General features: G+C 43.7%; 1 non-coding gene across 1 annotated transcript; it reads left to right on the top strand.

Annotated features, from left to right (window-relative positions):
• The first annotated feature begins 307 nt into the window (after positions 1–307).
• On the top strand, positions 308–414 carry LOC115696116 (small nucleolar RNA R71). Its single transcript, XR_004007711.2, has one exon. It is a non-coding gene; the product is annotated as a small nucleolar RNA R71 (small nucleolar RNA).
• The last annotated feature ends 10,911 nt before the right edge of the window (positions 415–11,325 follow it).

Below are 11,325 nucleotides of genomic sequence, written 5' to 3' on the forward strand. Positions count from 1 at the left end.
ATGACTTCCTCCACATAACTCACAAACAATTTGGGCTTGTTTAGCTTGCCCTGCAATTATTTTTGTCAATGCCTCAACCTGAGCCGTTAACTTTGTGATGGCATCAACTTCTAACACACCAGCTACCTTCTTAGATTGACTCCTTTCAGTTGGCCACTGCTGATTATTTAGAGCCATCTCCTCCAATAGATCATACGCCTCATTAGCACTCTTTCTCATAAAAGCTCCGCCCGCTGCTGCATCTATTAGAGTTCTAGTATTACCAACCAGCCCGTTGTAGAAGTTGTGAACCAGCATCCACTTCTCTATACCATGATGAGGACACCTCCTGATCAGATCTTTAAACCTCTCCCAAGCCTCATGGAGAGATTCATTATCTTGTTGGCAGAAATTATTGATTTCTCCTCTCAGCTTTGCAGACTTGGCTGGAGGAAAGAACTTTGACAAGAATTTTGTTGCCAGATCATTCCAGGTGGCAATAGAATTAGGTGGCAAGGAATTCAACCAACTCTTGGCTCGTTCTCTGAGCGAGAATGGAAACAATCTCAGTCGAATGGCATCATCGCTAACTCCATTAACCTTAAAAGTTTCACAAAGTTCCATGAAGTTAGAGAGATGCAGATTAGGATCTTCAGAAGGGAGGCCACCAAACTGAACTGAAGACTGCACCATTTGAAGGATGGCAGGCTTAATCTCGAAATTGTTTGCATCCACTGCCGGTGGCCTGATACATGACTGCACTCCCGTCAGAGTAGGGAGAATGTAATCTCTCAAGCTACGGCCATTAGCTTGATCTTCCACGGCACCTCCATTATTACTGTTATTACCCCCATTGTTTCCAGCATTATTGTTCACATTGGCAGCCATGATTTCTGATGTTTCAGCAGTTGCTGAAACTCTTTCTTGCCTCTTGTTCTTTCGATTCCTCCTGCAAGTTTTCTCGATTTCAGGATCAACTGGTAATATGACTGTTTGTCCTTGACGGCGCATGCACTTAGGATTCCTGAAATAGATCAAGAAAATATTGCAAGAAAAAGGTTAGAAAAATCAGCAAGAGAAAATATACCAAAGTAGAAGTTAGTATAATTTTATGTAATATTAATCTTTAACAATTCCCCGGCAACGGCGCCAAAAACTTGTTGCTATATTTTATAAATGCTACGCAAGTATACGCAATCAAGTAGTAAATCTCACACAGGTGAGGTCGATCCCACAGGGAATTGGATTAAATACCACTAAATTATACTTATGATTCTATTCGGCAAATCGAAAGCAATTGTGATTTAAAAACAGTAAAATATGAAAGAAATTCAGAAAAACTTAATAACACAATTGAAAGTTGAGCAAGATGAGATAATAGGGAGGAGAATCCTGTTGTTGTTTACCCAAATCGTTAATGCTTAATTACTATCCTATTCTTGGAGTGAATGACAGATTATGAAATAACCTAGCTCCTTTCAGATCTTCTAGATTCTAAATCACATGTTATCTAATTAATTCCTTAATTAAACTAACATGAAATCAGCATTAAGTAATAATCTACTCGTCACATAAGTCATGCAAATACTTTCGTTTCACATAGAACATCGATTATCTTAATTTTAGCATTCTCAATTCTCACTTTTCAGATTTCGAATTGAGATGATAGAGCATGCACAAGGTGATCAATCTTAAACATGAAATTAAGAACAAATTAAGATAATTTCACACACAAGAATTGAGGAATGGAAATTAAACATTAACTAGGCAAAACATTAAACAACAATCATCATCCTCCCTAAATGGGAAATTTAGTTCAAAAACAAATCCATAACCATTCCTATAGCAATATTCAACATAAAGAAATTAAAGAGGAATAAAGAAAAGAACTATTGGTGGATGAATTCTGGATCTTCACTTCAATCTCTGTGCTCTTCCTGCCGCTCTCAGCTGTATTTTAGGGTTTCTGATCGCTCTCCTAGACTTCCAATCGCAGTTTTCTATTTATAACTAAAATTTAGGGTTCGATGGACGAAAATGCCCCTGGTCCCTACGGGATCTCGCCGCGGCTAAGCTTCCTCTCGCCGCGGCGAGATAATTGCAAATTAGGGGTCTCTCTGTAACTCTTAAATGGCCGCGGCGAGACTCTTCATCGCCGCGGCGACTGTGCCTTTGAAACCCTTCGAGATCTAGCCGCGGCCAAGTTGTGTTTAGCCGCGGCCAGATATGCACAATTACTCAGAAATTGTGTTTTCTTCGGCTCAGCACGTCTTTTATCGAATTTCTGCACCCGAGACCTCTTTTATTCCAAAGAACCTGAAAACATAGAAAACAAGCGTAATTCTGTCCCAACACAGCTAAAAACGCACATAAATTAGATCCAAAACATAGGCTAAAAATAGCCTAACAACTACTGACGACAACACCACCTATGCTGACATGGTGGGGAAGGCACTACGAGCTGAGGGTACAGTTCACTACACTTGTAAAGCCCGCTTAGTTAATTTGGAAATTAGCAGTTGTTTATGTTTAATCATGAAATTATTTATAGCCATTTAAATAATTTATTATGGATATTTATGGAATTCAGATATGCATGAGTATGTTATCAGTAGCTTTTATATTTCGCATTTCCGGTGTCCGGTATTTTGGAACGCGGCGTTTAGCTCAGTAGAAATCACAACTTAGTATGTTAGTATTTTGGGGACGGGTTTTAGACATTGGGAATGTCGGGAATGGCCGGGAATTTAGAATGTCCCAAAAATACCCCTTTTAGTATGATGTTCATGGCTTATGGTGGAGGGGCAAAATGGTCTTTTTGCCCCATTAGTGTTTTGTCTTATGTGAGTTTTTATTTGGAAATTTAATGTTTATTTTTATTAAATGTTGGCTGAAATGAATTGAGATTAAGTGACTTTATTCTCCATTTGACTTTTCAAAACAAACACTTAGAAAAATTTAGAAATTTCACTCAAACTCTCTCCCTTTTCCTCTCCACTTTCGGCTGGGTATTTGGGGTGCAAAGCTGGGTTTTTCTTCAATTTTCAAAGCTTGATTCAACCTTAATTTGTGAGCTCTTGATTGTGGTAGGTGATTCTAACTCTTTCTCTTTAAATTTCTTGAAAAAAATGATGAAAAGTGATGATGCATGCATGTTGTTTTGGATGTTGTTGCTGCTGCTTTCTGTGGTTATTTTATGTGGATTAAAACATGTTAAATTGATAGGAATTAAGCTATGTTAGAAGCATGTAGGTTAGATTGTTAAAGCCTTGAGTTTTCTTTGCAAAAGTATGAATTTTGGAAGGAAAATGTTGTGATTATGTTCTGTGATGTTGCTGTTGTTTCTATGAGTTTGCAGAAGTGATATTATGCTAGTTTAAGTTGAATTTAGTTGGTTTGCATGCTTGTTTAGGTGGTTTGCTCAAGCTTGAGTTTGGAACTCAAAGCTTGAGCTCCAATGGTGAATTTTGCCTATGTGATTTCTGGGTAGGTTTGATGCTCTTGAATTGTTATTTGGGGCATATAGAACAGGTCTGGAAAGTTTGGGACCAATTTGGTTTGAATTGGTCAAGTTAGGAGATTTTTAGTTGGCTGCCTGCGAGGAACCGGAATTCCGGTTGAGCATCCGGAATTCCGGATGGGGGTTCAGAATTTCCCAGAACCGGAATTCCGGTTGGGCAACCTGCTGTAGGTTGGGGGATTTTTCAGAACCCTAGTTTTCCTCGTTTTTGGGTTTTTAGGGGTATTGCCATGCTTTTTATCGATAGGGAAACTTTTAGTTTCGAGTTTTAGTCCCCGGGAAGTGATTTAGCGTGTCACTTATAGCGTTGTGATTTTTATGGTTTAGGAGCCAGTAATCCGCCGCTCAGCTTCAGTTCCTCGGGTTGACCGCACACCCGAAATCGGAATACGTAAGATTAGTATAACAAAGATGCATATGTAGATTACATGTTTAGCGTGCATGTAGGAAGCCTGCTAGATTACATTAGTTATGTATTTAGGCTTCGAACCATCCAACCCTGTCACGTCGGTACGAGCCGGAGTATGACCAAGCCGGAGTATGACCGGCTCGACCGATCAGCCGACACTTGGTTGGTGGTTCGGTGCTATTGACCTATCCCGTCGGTACAGCTGGAGTATGACCAAGAATGAGTATGACCGGCTCGACCGATCGGAGGATACTTGTCAATAGTACCGTCCCCCGAACGTTCAAAACTCGGCACCATGTTGGACATGGCGGAGTGCTCGGCACCATGTTGGACATGGCGATGGCGGGACTCAGTATCGTGTTGGACACGGCAGTTAGTTTTATGTATGATATTATTATGCTTTTCTTACTGAGTCTGTCGACTCACAGTTTACGTTCATGTGTAGGTAAAGGCAAGGCTGTAGCTGATGGACCGTGACCGAGCATATGAGATTGTACATGTCGGGGCGGTTAGGCCTGGAGCGTACGATCCTCGGGACAGCACGGCTGAGATTTTTGTAACTGTCGTTAGACGACTTTCATTTTGATGTAAAAGTTAATCAGTTAAAACATTTGTAAATATTTTATAAATCGGGATCCCGAGACTTTTGTAAAATGGTTTATAAGTTTTCAATGAAAAAGCAAAATTTTAATTAATCACGTTTTTCCATAAACCTCGTTGATTAGCAACGAGCTGCACAGTACGTTTAAAAATCACGTAATACGCCTAAGATAGTTAGGGTGTTACAATTTGGTATCGTAGCCGCTGTGTTGTCTTCCGAAGATCGTCACGACATGTACAATCATCATCAGCAGTTAGCTCGGTTCACGGTTCAGTAAGCCTTTATTGCTTTAGTAGTTTATTTTATTCAGTTATGAAAAAGAAAAGCCTGTTAGGAAGCATGTTAGTAGCCTGATAGTAGAATAGGCGCATGTTTCATTTCTAATTTCCAAATTAAGCGGCATTAGTAAGCTCGCCTTGAATACGACCTGATATGCCAACTCTTGGTTTCGCAGGCGGTTCTAACTAGATGGACGCCAGGCGGACTACCAGGAGTCAGGGCAACTCCGTGGGGTCGAATCAGGGTCAGGGAGCTCAGTTTCCCCCACCTGCTAGGGGCCGAGGCAGAGGTCCCGGAGGCAGGGCTCGTGGCCGGGGTGATGAGAACCCGCCACAGGCTGCCCAGGCTCCCCTGCCCGATCGTGGAGCCCCGAATTGGGAGTTACGGTTAGCGGAGATGCAAGCCCGGATCGAAGAACAAGACCTCGAGATCCGAGGTTGAGACGAGCAGGTGCTCCCGCAGCCCGGCCCGTAGTTCCACGGCACTCGCCCTCGCCGCCTGTGCCGAGATAGTGGTGGCGGCCCATAGATTGGAACCATTGTATGAGCGCTCGGAAGCAAGCACCTCCGTATTCCTGGGAGGTCCAGATGTATCGACAGCCGAGCAAAGGGCGACGGTGATCACCAGAATCTTGAACTTCATGGGTGTCACCGGTAACGACAGAGTGGTGTGCGCCACATTTCAGTTCCAGGAGGATGCCCTGGTATGGTGGGACATGGTGTCTCAGATTCACGACGTCACCACCATGACCTGGGAAAGGTTTCAGGAACTCTTTAATGCGAAATATTACAACGAGGCGGTCAGAAGCGCCAAGAGGAAAGAGTTCGTTCACCTGACCCAGCGGGAGAACATGAGCGTCACTGAGTATACTACTCAGTTTGATCGGTTGGCGAGGTTAGCCTCAGGAATTGTGCCGACCGACTTCAGCAGAAAGGAGAAGTATCTGGACGGGTTGAATCCCAAGATCAGGCATGACCTGATGATTACCACAGACGACAGCACCACCTATGCTCAGATGGTGGAGAAGGCACTGCGAGCTGAGGGCGCAGTGGGGTGTATGTCAGAATCAGCCAGTACTCCGGTTAGTGGCGGAGCTCCTACCCCTCCTGCATCAGGCTTCAGCAGGAGGAGTAGTGGTTCGGCCATTGATCAGAGGAAGAGGGCACCCACTGCTTCCGGCGGCTCGAGTCAGAACAAGAGGTTCCGAGGGAACCAGAACAGAGGGAGTCGTCCTGGTGGTAATGAGACCCGATTCTCCTATCCCGAGTGCCCTAGCTGCAAGAGGCATCATCGGGGTGAGTGCAAGGGGCAGGGATGCTTTCATTGTGGCATGCCCGGACACTTTAAGAGGGAATGTCCCCAGCTCCGGCCAGAGGCACCGAGAGCTCCCGCGATACCCACTCCAGCCAGGGTGTTCGCTATCACGCAGGCTGATGCAGATGCCAGCCCATCAGTTGTTACAGGTCAGATTTTTATTAACAACTCGCTTTATTTAGTGCTGTTTGATTCTGGGGCTACACATTCTTATGTGGCGGCCAGAATCTTTAGTAAGTTGGGTAGACCCTTTGATAGATATGAATCAGGGTTTGGAACCCTGTTACCTGGCGGAGAATTGGTTATCTCCAATAGGTGGATTAGGTCTATGCCGATCAGGATAGATGGTAGAGAATTAAGCGCTGATCTGATAGAGATGAGCTTAGTCGAATTCGATATTATTTTAGGAATGGATTTCCTATCTAAATATTCGGCGAGCATTGACTGCAAGAGGAAGATGGTGGTCTTCCAACCGGAAAGTGAAGAACCGTTCGTGTTTGTGGGTTCGGTTCAGGGATCTCGGATCCCGGTGATCTCGGCTATGTCAACGAGAGAATTATTGCACGGTGGTTGCTTAGGGTTTCTGGCTGTGGTGGTGGACACCACTCGGCCAGACACCATTCGGCCAGAGGACATCAGAGTGGTTCGGGAATTTTTGGACGTTTTTCCCGAAGAACTTCCAGGGTTACCACCTCAGCGGGAGATTGACTTCGTGATTGACTTGGCACTGTGGGTGGATCCGGTTTCCAAAGCCCCGTATAGGATGGCTCCAGCTGAACTTAAGGAATTAAAGATTCAGCTCCAAGGGTTGCTTGACATAGGGTTCATTCGGCCCAGTGTGTCACCTTGGGGAGCCCCGGTTTTGTTCGTGAAGAAGAAGGATGGATCTATGAGGATGTGCATCGAGTACAGAGAGTTGAACAAGCTAACGGTGAAGAATAAATATCCACTACCTAGGATCGATGACTTGTTCGATCAGCTTCAGGGGAAGACGGTCTTTTCTAAGATTGATCTCCGTTCGGGTTATCATCAGTTGAGAATCTGAGAGGAGGACATTCCAAAGACGGCTTTCCGCACTAGGTATGGACACTACGAGTTTCTGGTTATGTCATTCGGACTAACCAATGCTCCTGCAGCATTCATGGACACGATGAATAGAGTATTCAAGGATTTCCTCGATATCTGTGTGATTGTGTTTATCGACGACATCCTCGTGTACTCTCAATCAGAAGAGGAGCATGAGTTACATCTTCAGATGGTACTGCAACGACTTCGAGAACATAAGCTCTACGCCAAGTTCAAGAAATGTGAGTTCTGGTTGTCTCAGGTGTCCTTCCTAGGGCACATTGTGAGTAAAGATGGGATCAAGGTGGATCCCGGGAAGATTGAATCCGTCAGGGATTGGCCGAGACCGAAGACAAGGACGGCAGATCAGAAGCTTCTTGGGATTAGCTGGGTACTACCGTAGGTTCGTGGAGGGGTTCTCCAAAATTTCAATGCCCCTAACCGAGCTTACAAAGAAGAATCAGCGATTTATCTGGTCAGATAAATGTGAAGCTAGCTTCCAGGAGCTGAAGCAGAGATTGATTACTGCTCCAGTACTAGCTTTGCCTTCGGACGAGGAGAAGTTCGTAGTCTACTGTGACGCATCCAAACAGGGTTTGGGGTGCGTATTGATGCAAGCCGATCGGGTTATCGCTTATGCCTCCCGTCAGTTAAAGGATTATGAACAGCGATACCCGACTCATGATTTAGAATTAGCCGCAGTGGTTTTTGCACTGAAGATTTGGCGGCATTACCTGTATGGAGAGAAGTGTGAGATCTATACCGACCATAAGAGTCTCAAGTATTTCTTTACTCAGAAAGATTTGAACATGAGACAAAGGCGTTGGTTGGAATTAGTGAAGGATTATGATTGTGAGATCCTCTATCATCCCGGAAAAGCCAATGTAGTGGCCGATGCCCTGAGCAGAAAGGGTCCCGGGCAAGTAGCTAGCATGGTTCAGATCTCACCTCAGCTAGCAGAGGACATGGTTAGATCCAGCATTGAGTTTGTGGTAGGTCAGCTTCACAACTTGATGCTGCAATCTGACCTGTTAGAAAGAATAAAGGTTGCTCAGACGACAGATCCGGAGTTAGTGAAAATCCGAGATGAGGTATTGGCTGGTCAAGCCAAAGACTTTTCAGTGTCAGATAGTGGGATGCTTTTGTATAAAGCCAGGGTTTGTGTTCCGAACAGTGTGGAATTGAGAAACGAGATCTTTGAGGAGGCTCATTCTACTCCATATTCTCTGCATCCCGGCACCACCAAGATGTACCAAGATTTGAAACCGTATTTCTGGTGGAACGGTATGAAGAAGAATTTGGTAGAATTCGTATCGAGATGCCTCACGTGTCAGCAGATCAAGGCTGAACATCAGAGACCAGCAGGGTTGTTGCAGCCTCTAACCCTACCAGAATGGAAATGGGAGGATATTACTATGGATTTTGTGGTCGGGTTACCTAGGACCACGGGTATGTATGATTCCATCTGGGTAGTGGTGGACCGATTTACGAAATCTGCTCATTTTCTGCCGGTTAGAACGACATTTTCAGTGGATCAGTTGGCAGAGTTATATGTCAGGGAGATAGTGAGACTTCACGGGGTACCGAAATCTATAGTTTCGGACAGGGATCCGAAATTCACCTCCAAATTTTGGCAGAGTTTGCAACGGGCAATGGGTACGAAGCTAAAATTCAGTACAGCATTTCATCCTCAGACAGATGGTCAGTCCGAAAGGACAATTGAGATATTGGAGGATATGCTGAGAGCCTGTGTTATGGACTTTGAGGGTTCATGGAGTAAATATCTACCGTTGATAGAGTTCTCTTACAACAACAGTTATCAGAGTACGATAGGGATGGCTCCCTATGAACTGTTGTACGGTAGGAAGTGCAGATCCCCTATCCACTGGGATGAGACAGGGGAGAGGAAATATTTAGGTCCAGAGTCAGTTCAGCGGACCAATGAGGCAATAGAGAAAATAAAAGCTAGAATGCTTGCCTCACAGAGCAGACAGAAGAGTTACGCAGATCCGAACCTAGAAATGTTGAGTTCCGAGTAGGGGACCATGTGTTTTTGCGAGTGTCTCCGATGAAGGGGATTAAACGTTTCGGGAAAAGAGGCAAGTTATGCCCTAGATTTACTGGACCTTTCGAGATTCTCGAGAAAATAGGTCAAGTGGCATATCGGTTAGCATTGCCTCCAGCCTTATCAGCAGTGCACAACGTATTCCATGTCTCAATGTTGAGAAAATACGTTTCAGACCCCTCTCATATACTCAGTTATGAGAGTCTTCAGCTTCAGCCAGACATGTCATATGAGGAACAGCCAGTGCAGATCCTGGATAGAAAGGATAAAGTCCTTCGGAATAAGACCATAGCATTGGTCAAGGTTCTCTGGAGAAACGGTAAGGTGGAAGAAGCCACCTGGGAGCTAGAGTCAGATATGAGAGCTCAATATCCAGAGTTATTCAGGTTAGATTTCGGGGACGAAATCCTTTTAAGGGGGGGATAGTTGTAAAGCCCGCTTAGTTAATTTGGAAATTAGCAGTTGTTTATGTTTAATCATGAAATTATTTATAGCCATTTAAATAATTTATTATGGATATTTATGGAATTCAGATATGCATGAGTATGTTATCAGTAGCTTTTATATTTCGCATTTCCGGTGTCCGGTATTTTGGAACGCGGCGTTTGGCTCAGTAGAAATCACAACTTAGTATGTTAGTATTTTGGGGACGGGTTTTAGACATTGGGAATGTCGGGAATGGCCGGGAATTTAGAATGTCCCAAAAATACCCCTTTTAGTATGATGTTCATGGCTTATGGTGGAGGGGCAAAATGGTCTTTTTGCCCCATTAGTGTTTTGTCTTATGTGAGTTTTTATTTGGAAATTTAATGTTTATTTTTATTAAATGTTGGCTGAAATGAATTGAGATTAAGTGACTTTATTCTCCATTTGACTTTTCAAAACAAACACTTAGAAAAATTTAGAAATTTCACTCAAACTCTCTCCCTTTTCCTCTCCACTTTCGGCTGGGTATTTGGGGTGCAAAGCTGGGTTTTTCTTCAATTTTCAAAGCTTGATTCAACCTTAATTTGTGAGCTCTTGATTGTGGTAGGTGATTCTAACTCTTTCTCTTTAAATTTCTTGAAAAAAATGATGAAAAGTGATGATGCATGCATGTTGTTTTGGATGTTGTTGTTGCTGCTGCTTTCTGTGGTTATTTTATGTGGATTAAAACATGTTAAATTGATAGGAATTAAGCTATGTTAGAAGCATGTAGGTTAGATTGTTAAAGCCTTGAGTTTTCTTTGCAAAAGTATGAATTTTGGAAGGAAAATGTTGTGATTATGTTCTGTGATGTTGCTGTTGTTTCTATGAGTTTGCAGAAGTGATATTATGCTAGTTTAAGTTGAATTTAGTTGGTTTGCATGCTTGTTTAGGTGGTTTGCTCAAGCTTGAGTTTGGAACTCAAAGCTTGAGCTCCAATGGTGAATTTTGCCTATGTGATTTCTGGGTAGGTTTGATGCTCTTGAATTGTTATTTGGGGCATATAGAACAGGTCTGGAAAGTTTGGGACCAATTTGGTTTGAATTGGTCAAGTTAGGAGATTTTTAGTTGGTCGCTCGCGAGGAACCGAATTCGGTTGAGCATCCGGAATTCCGGATGGGGGTTCGAAATTTCCCGAACCGGAATTCGGTTGGGCAACCTGGTCACGGTTGGGGGATTTTTCAGAACCCTAGTTTTCCTCGTTTTTGGGTTTTTAGGGGTATTGCCATGCTTTTTATCGATAGGGAAACTTTTAGTTTCGAGTTTTAGTCCCCGGGAAGTGATTTAGCGTGTCACTTATAGCGTTGTGATTTTTATGGTTTAGGAGCCAGTAATCCGCCGCTCAGCTTCAGTTCCTCGGGTTGACCCACACGAAATCGAATACAGTAAGATTAGTATAACGGTATGCATATGTAGATTACATGTTTAGCGTGCATGTAGGAAGCCCGCTAGATTACATTAGTTATGTATTTAGGCTTCGAACCATCCAACCCCGTCACGTCGGTACGTGCCGGAGTATGACCAAGGCGGAGTATGACCGGCTCGACCGATCAGCCGACACTTGGTTGGTGGTTCAAAGGTCTTATTGACCTATCCCGTCGGTACAGGCTGGAGTATGACCAGCAGCC

Source organism: Cannabis sativa, chromosome 6, assembly GCF_029168945.1.
Source record: "Cannabis sativa cultivar Pink pepper isolate KNU-18-1 chromosome 6, ASM2916894v1, whole genome shotgun sequence".
NCBI lineage: Eukaryota > Viridiplantae > Streptophyta > Magnoliopsida > Rosales > Cannabaceae > Cannabis > Cannabis sativa.